The sequence below is a fragment of the Dermacentor albipictus genome, chromosome 1 (genome assembly GCF_038994185.2).
Source record: "Dermacentor albipictus isolate Rhodes 1998 colony chromosome 1, USDA_Dalb.pri_finalv2, whole genome shotgun sequence".
Classification (NCBI taxonomy): domain Eukaryota; kingdom Metazoa; phylum Arthropoda; class Arachnida; order Ixodida; family Ixodidae; genus Dermacentor; species Dermacentor albipictus.
This window is the reverse complement of record NC_091821.1, coordinates 343,618,277-343,633,209: the sequence shown is the minus strand read 5'-3', so window position 1 is coordinate 343,633,209 and position 14,933 is coordinate 343,618,277. Positions and strand designations below refer to the sequence as shown.

Genomic DNA, 14,933 nt, shown 5'->3' with positions numbered 1-14,933 from the left:
CGCGTTGTATGAGTCGCCATCAAATTATTTAAGCCGATTCCACTACGCAAACATTTTCTTTGTCAACGCCCAGACAGCAAAGCATTGCCTCCACGCTAAAACAGACGAAAAAAAAAGGCAAAAGAAGAAACGTGGGCATCCAAGAAAACCAACAGAAGGAAAAATAAAGAAGGTAAAATGTCTTTTTCTGCCAATCCACGTGTTCATTTTGCGCTTTTATTACATAACCCAGTTACTAATTACAGATTGACGTAAGTGACATACGACACTAGAAAGAAGAGTCTTTAACTTTGGTCGTCTGATTTGAGTCTCGAGGTTTTCGAGCTAAACCTCGAGGTTTTCGAGATGAGCTAGTTAGTGGACAGATTTCTGCTGATGGGAACATGAATAAAGGATGCTAAATTGCCCCATCACTTTTTCAACATACACGAGAAAAATTGAAGATGAGAAAAATAATATGGTTGTCGCGTGAGACTGTATAAGGCTGTGCAGCCATATCGTTATTTTAAGCTTTTTGCCTGTACTGTACGCTTCTAGCTTTATGAATATATTTTTTGCTATATATATATATTTGCTAAATATATATTTGCTCTTTTCCTATTTTATTGCCCCACCATGGCCTTTCAAGGGTAACATAAGCGATGATGACGCTCACGATGATGATGAACCAACTCAATAACAGTTAGCTAACAATTGGCGTGAACAAGCTAGCTAACAGCGATAAGCATTTGTACAGTCTAGTCGCCTTAAAGAAGCGGAGTATATCCTGTGACCATGCACATGCAAAAGTGGTCAGGTCGAGGTTCCAGGAACTGGTCCTCCGAGAGCGTTCTGTCATCTCAGTGGTCGAGACTAGATCTGATGGCTATTGGTTGAGCGTGGAAGCATGAGTGGTTACACGGAAGGTGTACTATTTCCTCGTCATACGCCCAAATGGTTAGAGACCACTCGTCTCACCGAGAAGCAGCAGCATCTATTAAGCGACGACGATCACGTCGCCGACGTCGATCAAGAACCTCCAAAGCCTCTGCAGAACGCCAGCCGCGTACATTACCACCCGCTCTTCCACCCCGGCCAAACGCAGTCAGCTCAAAGGACACAGGTGCATCGAACAACACGGCTGCTGACGCTTGGCCTGCACTCCCGCGGCTACGTGCCCCTACTGAGCGAAATCAGAGCTCTACAGCAAGTGATACCTCATCTGTTCCTGATAAATTGTCCGACCAGGATCAACAAGTTGTTGTCATGATAAGCTCTCTGATGAGTGCTATTCGTGTTCTTCTGGACAAGCTACAGACACCAACAGCTCGAAGTGCGTTGCAAGTGCTGGATGCCATCAATCCGGTTCTTGAGAGCCTTCAGAAGTCCAGTGCTTGAGGGCTTCTACAGCAGAACCATGGCTCATCGACAACAACAGCGATCGTTCCGGGATGACGTCAGAAGTGCCTCCATATTCCAATGGAATGCGAGAGGCCTGAGGTCACGTATTTCGGAGTTGCGGCAGTTCGTGTTTGACAACCACTTTCCTATACTGGTTATCTGCGAACCGAACTTATCAGCCTCCATAAGACTATCAGGATATGAACCTTTTGTTTCAACGACGTGTGTCCGTAGTAGTAAGGTTTTGGTTTACATCCGCAAAGACCTTACGTATTTTTCCCAACCCGTAGCGCCACACGACGGTAACCAATACGTCTGTGTTACTGTGAAAAAGAAGAGGCTGTCTTTTACTCTTATTGGCGTCTACCTATCCCCAACCAGTCAGTTTAATAGCAAAAGACTAGAAGATATTATGACTGCTACTCCCGGTCCTTGGATAATGACAGGGGATTTCAACGCTCACCACCATATATGGGGAAGCTCCAGGATAAACTCGAGGGGGAGGTCACTAATATCATTTGCATCAGGCCACAACCTATGTCTTCTAAACGACGGAAGCCCGACATTTCTGCGAGGAACAACGTACAGCAGCTGCCTTGACTTGACTTTTGTGTCGCGTTGCCTGACTTCGAGTGTGCAGTGGTTCACCGATATTGAAACCCATGGAAGTGATCACATTCCGACCTATGTGAGAATCGATGGACTAAACGCCGCATTACCGGTTGTATCTCGCCAAATCGACTGGTCAGTCTTTCAGGCTCGTGTAGAAGACACATGCAAGAAACGTATCGCACGCAAATTAGAAGAAATAATTGCTGACGCAATGCAAGACTGCACGCGTTGCTTCACACATTCATCAAAGCGTACAGAGAATGACATTGAGTTGGAAAGGCTTCGTGCACTGCGTCGCCGAGCTGAAAGGAGGTACAGGCGCACGAAGTCAATTCTTGACCTCAGAGAAGCTCGGCGCATGCAAAAGAAGATAAAGCGGCGAATGGATAAGCTAGCGGATCAAAGATGGAAATGCTTTTGCGAGTCACTGGACCCCCGCAAGCCATTATCCCGTGTGTGGCGTACCCTACGGGGCCTTAGCTCAAGCCCCCAGCAACGATGCCCTTTCAACGCCCTTGCTCTCTATGAAAACCGCCGTGAGGTAGAAATTGCGGAGGAGTTTTGTGCGAAAGTCGCCGGCGGCACAGTTTCAGCCTTTGACATGACTTCAGGTGACATCCCCGGTCCACGAGATACAAGTATGGACGCTCCATTCTCTATGGAAGAGTTAGAAGCTGCTATGGCGCTCTGTAGAAGTTCATCTTCACCAGGGCCCGATGGGATAACATATAGTGCTTTGCGCCACCTAGGTCAAGAAGCAAGAAGGCAACTCCTCAGCCTTTATAACAGCTCATGGCGAGATGGTGTCGTCCCACAGGAAAGGAAACGAAGCCGCCTGGTACCACTACTAAAAACAGGAAAGTCACCGCTCGAACTGGCATCGTATCGTCCGATAGCACTTGCCAGCTGCGTCGGGAAACTCATGGAACGTATGATCCTCATGCGTCTCGAATGGTACCTTGAACACAACAAAATTTACCCTGACTCAATGGCGGGATTTCGACGAGGCCGTTCATCGATTGATAGTGTCATCGATCTGGTATCTTCTGTAGAACAACAAAAATCTCGGAAGTGATTATCAGTCGCACTCTTTCTTGACGTGAAAGGCGCTTACGACAATGTTTCCCATCAAGCCATTCTAGACGCACTTCTGACAGTTGAACTAGGAGGGCGAGTATATCGATGGATAAGAAACTACTTGACACAAAGGTCCTTGTTCGTGCGTACGGAAGATGGTCCGACTACCGACCACTACACATGCCGAGGCGTTCCCCAAGGCGGTGTTCTCAGCCCTGTTCTTTTCAACCTCGCGCTTCTTGGGCTGGCTGAATCCCTCCCAGAAACAGTGAGTGTTTCAATATACGCCGACGACATCTGCATCTGGACATCAGCGGTCACTCGCCTGCAGGTTCGCGCAAGGCTCCAGCAAGCAGCAACACAGGCATCTGACTATCTTCAGACACAAGGCCTTACCATCTCAACAGAGAAATGTGCGCTAGTCGCTTTTACGCGAAAAGCGATGTCTGGTTATCCAGTACACATCAATGGCCAGCCTATCTGCTACAAGAAAAATCATCGGTTTTTGGGTGTCATTGTTGACCGGGACCTCTCTTGGAGCCCTCAGGTTGCCCACTTGAAGAAGAGGCTCACATCTATTGTTCACATCTTCAAGTTCATCACCGGCAAAACATGGGGATCGTCAATAGGCTCCATGCTACAGTTATATCGAGCACTTTTTATCGGATTTCTACGCTATAGTTCTCCCGTACTTGCTAAAACATGCAAGTCAAATCTTCGAGAACTTCAGAGCGTGCAAGCACAGGCACTACGTGTTTGGCTAGGCCTTCCGCGCAGCGCCTCAACAGCAGGAACCATTATAATGGCTCAAGACCATCCGATCCCGACTTACATCAGCACCGACTCGCTTAGGGCCCATGTTCGTCATATTTCACGGATTCAATCAAGCTTTCTTGCCTGTCTGCCAGAACGACGACCACAGGCATCCTTCTCCAATGAGGTCAGCAAGTATCGTGCCTCCCTACCATCGGGGTTCACACTATCAGCACGTTCAACCTCAGCTTTGTGGTGTTTAAAACAACCTCAAGTGCGTCTCACGGTTCCAGGAATAAGAAAGAAGACCGACCTGCCTACCTTGGCCTTGAAGCAAGCAGCTCTGGATTGTTTGCACACTTTCTACTTTGACCGAGTCCACATATATACGGATGGCTCTTCCACTCAGACCAGCTCCACCGGGGCAGTGGTTATACCATCACGATCACTAAGTACTCGATACAAGATTTCTCACTTGACAACATCGACCGGTTCGGAGCTTGTTGCCCTCCGAGGTGCCGTTGATTATATTAACAACCAACCGGCTAATCGGTGGGCAATATTCTGTGATTCAAAGGCGGCCTTACAATGTCTTCTGTCATCTCTTCGTCGCGGGTCCTGTGAACAACTCGTATCGGAGATACGAGGAATTCACCATCACATGATTGCGAAAGGGCACGACGTCGTGTTTCAGTGGTTGCCTGGCCATTGCGGTATCTCCGGCAACGACCTCGCTGACGACGCTGCTAAGAAAGCACACGAAGGAGCAACCCTTGTTTCTATACCTTTATCGCGTACTGACGCAGCCCAACACTTAGGCAAGCTAGCGCACCGTATGACATTGGAGAAGTGGCACACACCTGATTTCAGTGAACATCGATTGCATTCCCTCGATCCATCTATGCAACTGCGGCTGTTACCAGGGCTTCCGCGTAATGAGGAAACAATGCTGTGCCGCTTACGCTTGGGCGTCGCATTCACGAATGCATATACGTTTTTGATTGGAATGGCTGACAGCGCCGAGTGCAATGCCTGCGGTGTCGAAGGAACTATAGACCATCTACTGTGCTACTGCCCATCATTTGAAAATGAAAGACAAGATCTCTGCACAGCTCTCAACCAGTTAGATAGCAAACCATTCACCTTGAACAAGATCTTGGGACCATGGCCTCGCATATCGCAGCTACATAAGGCCACAAAAGCGCTGCTGCGATATTTGAAAGATACAGGATTGAGTCGGCATCTGTAATCCGGACTGAGTGACTGAACGATATCCCCGGTGGACTTTCTCTTCTTTCTTTAATCTTACCGTCCCCGTTTTCCCTTTCCCCAGTGTAGGGTAGCCAACCGGGCTCAGTCCTGGTTAACCTCCCTACCTTTCATTTATCATTTGCTCTCTCTCTCTCTCGTCATACGCCCAAAAATGACATGCCAGACTATGCATCATTTCTATTAGGAATCTCCAGCAGTCTAGTAAGCCGAGAGAGAGAGAGAGTGAAAGAAAAAGAAAAGCAAGGAGAAGGAAGGCAGGAAGGTCATCGAGACGAGCGTTCGGTTTGCTACCCAACACTAGGGGCAAGGGAAATGGTAAATAGAAAGAAGGAAAGAGGATGAAAGTGCACACCTATGAGTTATTATATAATCTAGACAGCTCTTTCTTGCATTTCTTAAATCTTCACTGAAGCCAAAGCAGCTTCAAACGGCCCATTGAGCGAAATAGCCGGCATCTCTAGTAGCGGAACGGCACGTAAATTTCCGTTGGCTACGAGGCCACGCTGCGTGCGCTCCTCGACGGAGCCGAGCGGGTGAAAGGGAACAGCTTCTGCATTGGCGCGCCAGGTGTTGCCTGAGGGGAGAGGGCATCACCACGACGCCACGTCACCTTCGCTCCTGGAAACTTGTGTAATCCGTGCGTTCTTTCTACGCGCAAGCTCTCTTCTGCATTTTAACTTCGTCTTGGCCTGTGCACTCTGCTTTATGACGCCATGCTACTTTGTCATTTGTTTATTTCGCATTTTCTTTTGTGTTTTTGTATGTTTCCATACCTAATAATAATAATAATAATAATAATAATAATAATAATAATAATAAAGGGACCAAAATTTCCATTTCCAAGCCTGACGTAACGAAAGCGGTGACGTCAAAATCACCGCAGCTTACTTGGGAGCACCTCCATTAATTTTTATCGCCGTCGCGCGACGTAGCTGACGTCACAGATCGAAGTGCATCGGCCTTGTGCTATCTAGAAAGCGTTGGCCAAGTGTCTGAAAGCGTTCGCTTGCACGCGATGAGTTCATAATTCGAAGGACAGCTCACACAGCGGCATTCAATTAGACATTAATGCCTAATGGCATTAATGAATGCAGAGGCAATTAATGCCTCTGCATTCACAACTCATAAGGTAAGCTTGAGTGGTCTGGGATTTTTTTTCCCGGCATGGTATTGCGCTGTTCAGCGCGACATTGCGGGATCAAATGCCGATCATGGTGGCCGCATTTCCCTTGGGTTTAAAGAAATAAACACCCTCGCGCCATGCATTGGGTGCACGTTAAAGAATCCCAGGTGGTCAAAATTATTCAGGTGTCCTCTACTGCAGCGTGCCCCATAATCAGATTGTGGTTTTGACAGGTAAAATCGCAGGATGTTCTATTGTTTTACTTGCTCCTAAAAAAAGATAGGTCTAGAAACCTTTCTCCCTGCACACAAAAAGGTTATTCAGAGAGAAGTGTTCGTAAAACAAAAGGCACATCAGTGCAAATCTGAAGAGGGGCTGAAGAAACAACCGAACAATGAAAAACACAGAGGTGCTTGTTGAATCCGAACGGCCGTAATGTATTTTAGCACTGCAGCACTGAATCGCACGATTGAAATCAAAACAAGTGCAGCTGCGTGAGTTGGCAGCTGCACGTAGTCTGGAAGCAATCGACAATTAAATTAGCTTGGCCAGCTCCAAACGCCAGCCTGAAGTTTGGAGCGCAGGCTCAAGTAGTGCACATCAAAAATCCTTAGAAGTTGCGTGATTTCTTGAGCTTGGCACACGCTTCGAATTTCAAACAATCCGTCTTCTCTAATGACTTTCTCCCTTTGATTTAGTAGCTTTCCGGCCGTGTGTACCGAAGCAAGGCAGATTTCGGGGATATTGGAGGGGCGGCATTGTGCAAATCAATGAGGAAGGCGGAAAAGAAAATAATCGTTTAGAGATAAATGAAAAGGATTCTTATGAAATACGGTCTCTGATTTCCGTCGGAGAAGACAGCCAAGTCGCAATCTCGGACGTTCATTTCCTGGTCGGTTTGGCAAAACTGCCTAGTCAATGGCTTTGAAAGTTCGCGGATATATTAAATTATGCACTCTGCGGTCCAAGCCGACCTACGTGAGCGCGCAGAAAGTTCGCAGTAAAAAGCCGTGCATCACTTTTGTTTTGCAATTGAGGAGTAGAGGTTTCGGCTGGCTGCTCGATTTAGCTGCACTCGCTTTTAAAAAGCACCTTTCCTTGCCTATACCTCCCCGCTGTTTTGCGTGGGCTGCCTCTTGCGTCAGTTTTTGACCTGATGGGTACGTCACCCAGGCACTATTGTGCCGTCTGACCCAAATATAGTGCCAGCGAGCGCAGCCCTAATCTACATAATGGAATGATTAATCATCACATAAGTGGCGTTCTTATAGCTTCGGTTCGTAGGTGTATCTAAAGCAATATAGGAGGCTATGCTAAAGCCCACATATCCCTTAACTGAATATCGCATGATATTAAACAGATTTTCTTCCTTAAATTTCTGATGATTGAGCTAGCCCATTCTCGGTCCATTTAGTATATGCTAATGTGACACTAGCGGTATTTAGATATTTAAACATACACAGACATTCATCGCGCTGCTTTGTTCACCGCCCGTGAATGTGTCTTTGAAATTCTAATACTGAGTTTCTAATACATGAGAAGCCAAAAACAAGGACACCAAGAAAAACACAGGGGAAATTACTTGTACTCACTAATTGAGTTAAAGAAATGATAAATAAATGGCAATGAAAGTGGATGTAAAAAAAACTTGCCCGGAACGATGCACGCGTAATGCGAAGACGTGGGATCGTTTTCCACCTGCGGCAAGTTTTTTCATCCACTTTCATTGCTATTTATTTTTCGTTTCTTAGTTTCAATTAGTGAGTACAAGTAATTTCCCCTGTTCTCCTTGGTTCCCTTGTTTGTTGGATTTTCATGATATGATTAGTAAAACCGGGCCCCTCGGTTAACCCCCTTTCTTCTTGTTCAATACAGAATCGGTGGTTTTAATTAAGACGAAATAAAAGCAAACGTTGCAATGCAGTGATTTTTTCAAGTATTTGATACGAAGTTATAGACACCCGAAATGCCTTTACGGCACCAATGCCGGCAATCGCATTGTTATAGAACCAACATGCTGGTATATACGATGTCAATAGGTGAATATGACTCTGCTAATACCAGTAGGCTGCAGAAGCAAAATGTGACAACTATTATGCGACAAAAATGTGACAAAAGCACCCTGGTTCATCCTTTGAATCATTGTCATGTGGTTTTCTTTCTTTTTTCCGAATGTTCCTTATAGCAGCTCTTGAGGTAAATATTGTACTCTGCATAGTAGTGCCTGCGCAACAACAACCCGATGTTCAACCAAGCAGAGACAGGCTGGTCACTTGGATCGTATCCCTATGCGCGTTGACGACCCCGTTCACTCAGTTCGTATTCGAAATTCTGCACGCTTGTGCTAATCGGCCAAATGCTTGCACGTTTCCTCCTATGCAGTGAATATTGCGAGATAATTTTTCGAAAAAGGATTGAGAAGACCAAAGAATTATTCCATTTTTGTTTCGTGCGAAGTCAAAAGAACTTTTCCTTGAGTGATACAGTGATATCTATCATAGAAACGCACCAGCTGTATCCACAGTGTTTTCCGCAAGTTGTCGCTTGAGGTTGCCGGCATTGTTCAGTAACTGCACGACAATGATAGCAACCACTTCGCTATGTGAAAGAACTACAAGAAAATTGCGCTATGTACTGAAAAAAACAATGTAAGACTCCTCTAACGGTGTCTAAAATGCGATCAATTTCAGGACAGACGCTCTACCCTACTATTCCACCGAGGCCTTGAGGGAATGCGTACGCACTTTGCATTGCGAGACAGTGGCTGCAGCAATGGCCAAGACGGAACAGCCTGTCGTTCAGTGGAGGCGAGGACGCGTGCCACTCAGAGCAGGCTTCGAGAGCCGCCTTCCTATTCTAAAGGAGAGAGGCAGTTGAGTGTAGCTAGCATGTAATGTAGCATAAGTGTAGTTAGCATGTAATGTTGCTGTCTCTATAGTTGCTGTATGCACGCGCCCTCTAAGAATTCGCGATTCTACACGTCAAAGTTATCTTCCTATTCCGTCCCCGAAAGCAATTTGTGCATCGAGGCGACAATTCACGGAATTTGTACGCTCGAAACGTTTCCTAGTGATGGCGCGGCACTGAACGAAGGAGGGTGCGTCCGGGCTTTCAATGTGATCGTGTTGCGCTGACTCGAGGTGGTCGCAGGCCGAAAGCCGTTCGGTGCCACTTATTCCCTAATGGCGACCTAGGAGGGCTGGTGCGCTAACGAATAAAAAGTGGGACTCGGCGACCACGGGTGCGACGGAGAGGCAAGAAGGAGGCAGGAGGGGTCGTTAGCTTTCGGGCGCGGTGGTAGCGGTTCTCCAGATCGAATGTCTCGGGGTCGCCAACAAAAGGTTGGTGAATTGATTACGACGGCATCGATCGCGTCAGCGGTCGCCGCTAGAACAAGGAAGCCCAGTGGGCTCTTGCGAGGCCCATCACTCGCTACTATTTAACGACCTTGTGTCCGGAATCGCGAAATGGGCTTTTTTCTTTCCGTGTGGCTCTTGAGTGTGTTTGGAGCCAGTAAACCGGAAGCCTTGTTCAGAGGAGCAGTGGCCCACTTTCAGACAGAGGATATTTGTGGCGAGGGCGTTCACTTTTCTGACTTACGTACAAAGATAAAATGTTAGAGCACGTATAAATGTTCTCCAGCTGCTTGAAAATTCACTCATTAGTTGACGTAGGATTGACGTGTCGGCATGGCCGGCTTAAGCATAGAGACACCTCGAAAAGTAACTGGCGCTGATGTCTACGGTGTAACCAATGGGCGTTCAGTCAGCATGGGAATGTTGATTGGCACACGAATTTCTCTAAACTTCATCCTTCTGACTTCCAACGGCGTCTCTGACATCGCAAACTAATCATCTTCATGATAAGGTTGCCTTATAAGTGCAAAATTTGATGTGGATTTGCACTTGTACAAAAGCTTATTGCCTTTCTGGTTTAGAAAATTAGCATTGCTTCGAAATGTATGGCAATAAAGGCAGGTAAAACATAGCAAATAAAATGCCACAAGAGCATCTGAATACAAGCACGAATTTCGGACAAATTCGTGCGCCAATCACCATTTCCATGAAAGGCGAGTGGTCGCAGCACCCGAGACCTTTCTAGTAGGTTTAGTAAGGAAACTACATGGGCTCGTGTTCATTGAAGTCAGCAGTCTCCTTATTTTGCTGGAAGGAATATAAGTTCAGTATAACCTATCGATTTAATAAAACTACAAGTTTTGCCGCTACGAAGGGCCGTTTAGGGATAACGCGTATGTATAAACAAAATAAACGACACGGTGCTAATACTATCGACACTTGCTTGCCTGTTCAGTATGAACAAAAGTGACGTGAAGCCAATAAGGAACCCGTGCGCTGTTGGCGATGCTTACTTAAAGGTATACTTTGGCGACGCCCTGTGCACAGCGCATCTAATTGCATTATTTATTTATTTATTTATTTATTTATTTATTTTGTAGCGAAGAAGAGAAGCACTATAGTGGGCCATCCACTCCAGCGCCTTCTAGTGGTTCAAGCTCTGCAGCGCTGTTCTCGGGGGACGCCACGCTTGCTGAGAGTCCATGCCCTGCGCTTACGGTAAGCCCAACCACTGGTGGCTAAAACACCTTTTTATTTCACGTAGCCTCAAGCGCCAAGGCATTATTGCGGGTAGTGGGGTACATGCGAAAAACAATAACAACGATTAATCGGACGTTATATAACGCAAACGACATGTGCAGTGGACGTAATCATTAAGGAATCAAATAACAAGAATACTGTGACATTCAAATTATATTAACCTAGCGACATCTGAACTGGACAAAAGGGAAATACGGTGCGACAGCGTTTGCACAAATGCATCGCATGTGGCCACGAGCATGGTCACAGTTGAAAAAAAGCAAACAAGTTTCGGCGGAATAGTGCGGTGCCTTCGATTGACACGATAATCATCAGGAAGGTGGTTCCAGTCGTTCGTTGTACGTGGAATAAATGAATATGCAAACCTGTTTGTGTGCCAAAAAGTGCCTCTTACATTATGACGGAGATCAACTCGAGGTGACAGATAAGTAGGTGCTAAGAATATGATGATGGAATACTTTACGAAATAGGCATAAGCGAAAAGCCTTTCTGCGTAGTGAAAAAGATGGTAGACACAAGTTGCTTTTCATAAAAGCTATGCTAGAAGTACGATCGTAGTTTGAGTTAATGAAACGAGTGGAATTATTTTGAACCTTTTCAAGCGAATGAAGAAGAGTAGCATTGTATGGGTCCCAAATAGCATCAGCGTATTCCAACTTAGGTCGAACTAGTGTTTTATACAATTTTGTATTGTGTACTGTTTTATACAGTTCTGTTCAGTTTTGTGTGGACTACCGCCGCCTCAAAAAGATCACTGGCAAGGAAGTCCACTCTTTTTCGCGCATAGATGACGCGACTGACAGTCAACAAGGCGGATAATTCTTTTCATCGCTAGATTTGCGCTCAGAGTATTGGCAAGTACCCATGGCAGACGCCCATCGACCGAATACAGATTTTGTCACGCCCGACGGCTTATACGAATTTAACGTAATGCCTTTTGAACTTTTTAATGCGCCCGAAACGTTTGAGCGCATGATGGACACAGTTTTGGGAGGCTGGAAGTGGCACTCGTGCTTGTGCTATCTTGACGACGTTGTTGTTCTTGCTCCTGCTTTGCCGTGCACCTTCGATGGCTACGGTCTGTTTTAAGGTGTTTAACAAACGCAGGGCTGCAACAAAACCTCAAGAAGAGCATATTTGCCTTTCGGCAACTGACAATTCTCGGTTACGTCGTATACCCAAGGATGGAATTTTCCCCGATCCAGCCAAACTTCGGGCCGTCGCCGAATTCCCTAATTCAACGTCGGTCAAAGAATTGCGCAGTTTCATCGGTCTGTGTTACTACTTCAGACCCTTCATTCGCAATTTTGTCGCCATCATATCACTCCTGATGAAGCTACTTAGAAGCAACGGTCCCCTCACTTTGTGGTCGTCCGAGTGCGACGAGGTCTTTAAAAAGCTCGTCGTTTGCTCCGCCAATTTTGCGCCATTACGACCCGACAGCTCCTACCGAGGTGCACACAGATGCCAGCGGTGTTGGCCTCCTGAATATGTCGTGGCTTATGCAAGTCGTACGTTTATGATAAGCTGAGACCAATTACACTGTGACAGAGAAAGAATGCCTGGCCCATCATCTGTGCTGTCACCAAGTTCAGGCCTTATTTGTATGGCTGTCGATATGATGTAGTCACGGATCACCACGCACTATGTTGGGTGTCGTCCTTGAAAGATCCCTCAGGCCATCTTGCCCTATGGGCGCTTTGCCTGCAGGACAACGATATCCGCGTGCTGTACCGCAGTGCACGCCGGCATTTTGACGCCGACGCCCTCTCGCGTTCTCACTTGCATGACGACAATGCATGTTGCTCACCATCCCGCTTTACCGTTTCTTCGCTCGAAATTACCACCATCGCGTCCGATCAGTGCAAGGACCATTGGATTACATCTCTTACAGACATGCTTTCTAATTCATCAGTACCACCAACCATTCGCACGCTCCGCCGTCATGGTCACCATTTCGCCATTCGCGACAACCTGCTTCACCGACGCAATTATAACTCTGACGGGCGACAGTGGTTGTTAGTAGTACATCGCAGTCTGACTTGACTTGCGAAATGTGCGCAGCTTTTCAAGCCGATTCACAGTGTGCACACTCGGGAGTTCTCAAAACTTATCAGCGCCTTCGACAGTGGTACTGCTGGCGAGGGATGTACAGCTACGCTCAGTAGTTCGTTCGCTCTTGCCCCGATTGTCAGCGCCAGAAATCTCCACCCTTACTTTCTCCAGCTGGTCTGAAACCTTTACCTTGCCCTACCCGACCTTTTGGGCGCGTCGGCATCGATTTGTATGAGCCCCTTCCCCTGACATTGGCTGGAAACCCCTGGGCCATTGCGGTGGTTGACCACCTCGCGCGATACGCCGAAACTGCCACCCTCCCGGCAGCTACAGGGCGCGATGTTGCCTCCTTCCTTCTTCATCGATTCATCCTGCGTCAGGGACCATCTGAGGAACTGTTCAGTGATCGTGGACGTGTCTTCCTATTCGAAGTAGTTGAAGCCATTCTTAATGAGCGCCACATTGTTCATCGCACAACTACAGCATACCACCCTCAAACCAATAGCCTTACAGAACGCTTAAACTGTAATCTCGGCAACATGCTTGCAATCTACGCCGCCTCCGACCACAGAAATTGGGACGTCATTCTGCCCTCCGTAACCAATGCGTACAACACCGCTACTCAGAGCCCCACCGGCTTTTCACAATTTTTCTTGCTGTACGGTAGGCACCCATCGCACACCATCGACGCAATTTTACCATACCGGCCGGATGCATCTGAATGTGCGCCCATATCTGCCGCGGAAAGACATGCTGAAGATTACCGCGATCTCGCACTGGCCTTTACCTCCAATGATCAAGAGTGCCAGAAAAGCAATCGTGGTGACACCACCTCTGCACCCGCCTTCCTTCCTGGAGTGCCTGTCTGGCTTTCCGTTTCTTCCGCTGCACCTGGGCTCTCTTCAAAACTACTGCCCAAGTAGGAAGGGCCATACCGTATCGTGGAGCTCGCATCCCCCATTAACTACGTGATCGAACCCATAGAACAGTGTTTGGACATGGCCGACGTGGACGAAACATTGTCAACGTCAATCGCCTTAGGCCGTACTATGATCCACTCATAGTGATGAGCTGTTAGGTCGGCGTACGGCTCCCTTTTCGTTTCCGGGGGTAATTATGGCGAAGAAGAGCACACTATAATGGGCCATCCTCTCGAGCGCTTTCTAGAGGGTCAAGCTCTCCAGCGCTGTTCTCGGGGAACCCCGCTCGTGCTGAGAGTCTGTGCCCTGCGCTGACGGTCGGCCCAACCGCTGGGGGCTAATAAACACCTTTCCTATTTATTTATTTATTTATTTATTAATTAATTAATTAATTAATTTATTTATTTATTTATTTATTTATTTATTTAGTTAGTTAGTTAGTTAGTTAGTTAGTTAGTTAGTTAGTTAGATAGATAGTTAGTTAGTTAGTTAGTTAGTTAGTTAGTTAGTTAGTTAGTTAGTTAGTTAGTTAGTTAGTTAGTTAGTTAGTTAGTTAGTTAGTTATTTTTGGTCTTTGTAAGTCATAGGCACAACTGAAGAATGCATTTTTAACGACCGACTTCGCTAAAGCTGTCTGAGAGAGACCTTAGGGAAGAATAGGGGACGTTGATTCTGCATTTGCGATGCGTTTTAAAAGCGCACATGCCCCTTTTACTGATACAGCAGCGCTTAGAGAAGAGTTAGAATAGTTGTTTCACCATTTGGTTTACAGTGGTTGATTTTTGGTGTATTCCACACGAAACCCCCCATGTGCGAAGCCTATAGATCCAGTTGTTACACGTGTTCTTCACTGATCGAGTTTGAAATATTCATTTTGTTCTCAGTCCTTTCAAACGAAGCTTTTTCTGCATCATCCTCGTAACTCATAATGCTAGCAGCTACAAGTCACGAGGCCATGCGCATCTCATCAGCTACATTGCTAACTCAAATAAGTTTTGCGACTTAGGATCACACCATGCGCTGGATATGTGTGCTTTTATTTTCCTTCTAGAGCTGCCAACTCTCTACACTGCCTTATGAATGCTCTATTTTCATACTCGCCTTGAAAGAAACACAATCAATAGA

General features: G+C 46.6%; 1 protein-coding gene across 10 annotated transcripts in view; it reads left to right on the top strand.

The window, feature by feature from the left end:
• The window catches only part of LOC135909078 (gonadotropin-releasing hormone receptor-like), a 538,207-nt gene that overhangs the window by 330,336 nt on the left and 192,938 nt on the right, over positions 1–14,933 (top strand). For all 10 annotated transcript variants that reach the window (XM_065441140.1, XM_065441223.1, XM_070531758.1 and 7 more), the window contains one exon: positions 10,674–10,791. The gene's annotated coding sequence lies outside the window, so the exon portion shown is untranslated. The remainder of the gene's footprint in view (positions 1–10,673; positions 10,792–14,933) is intronic.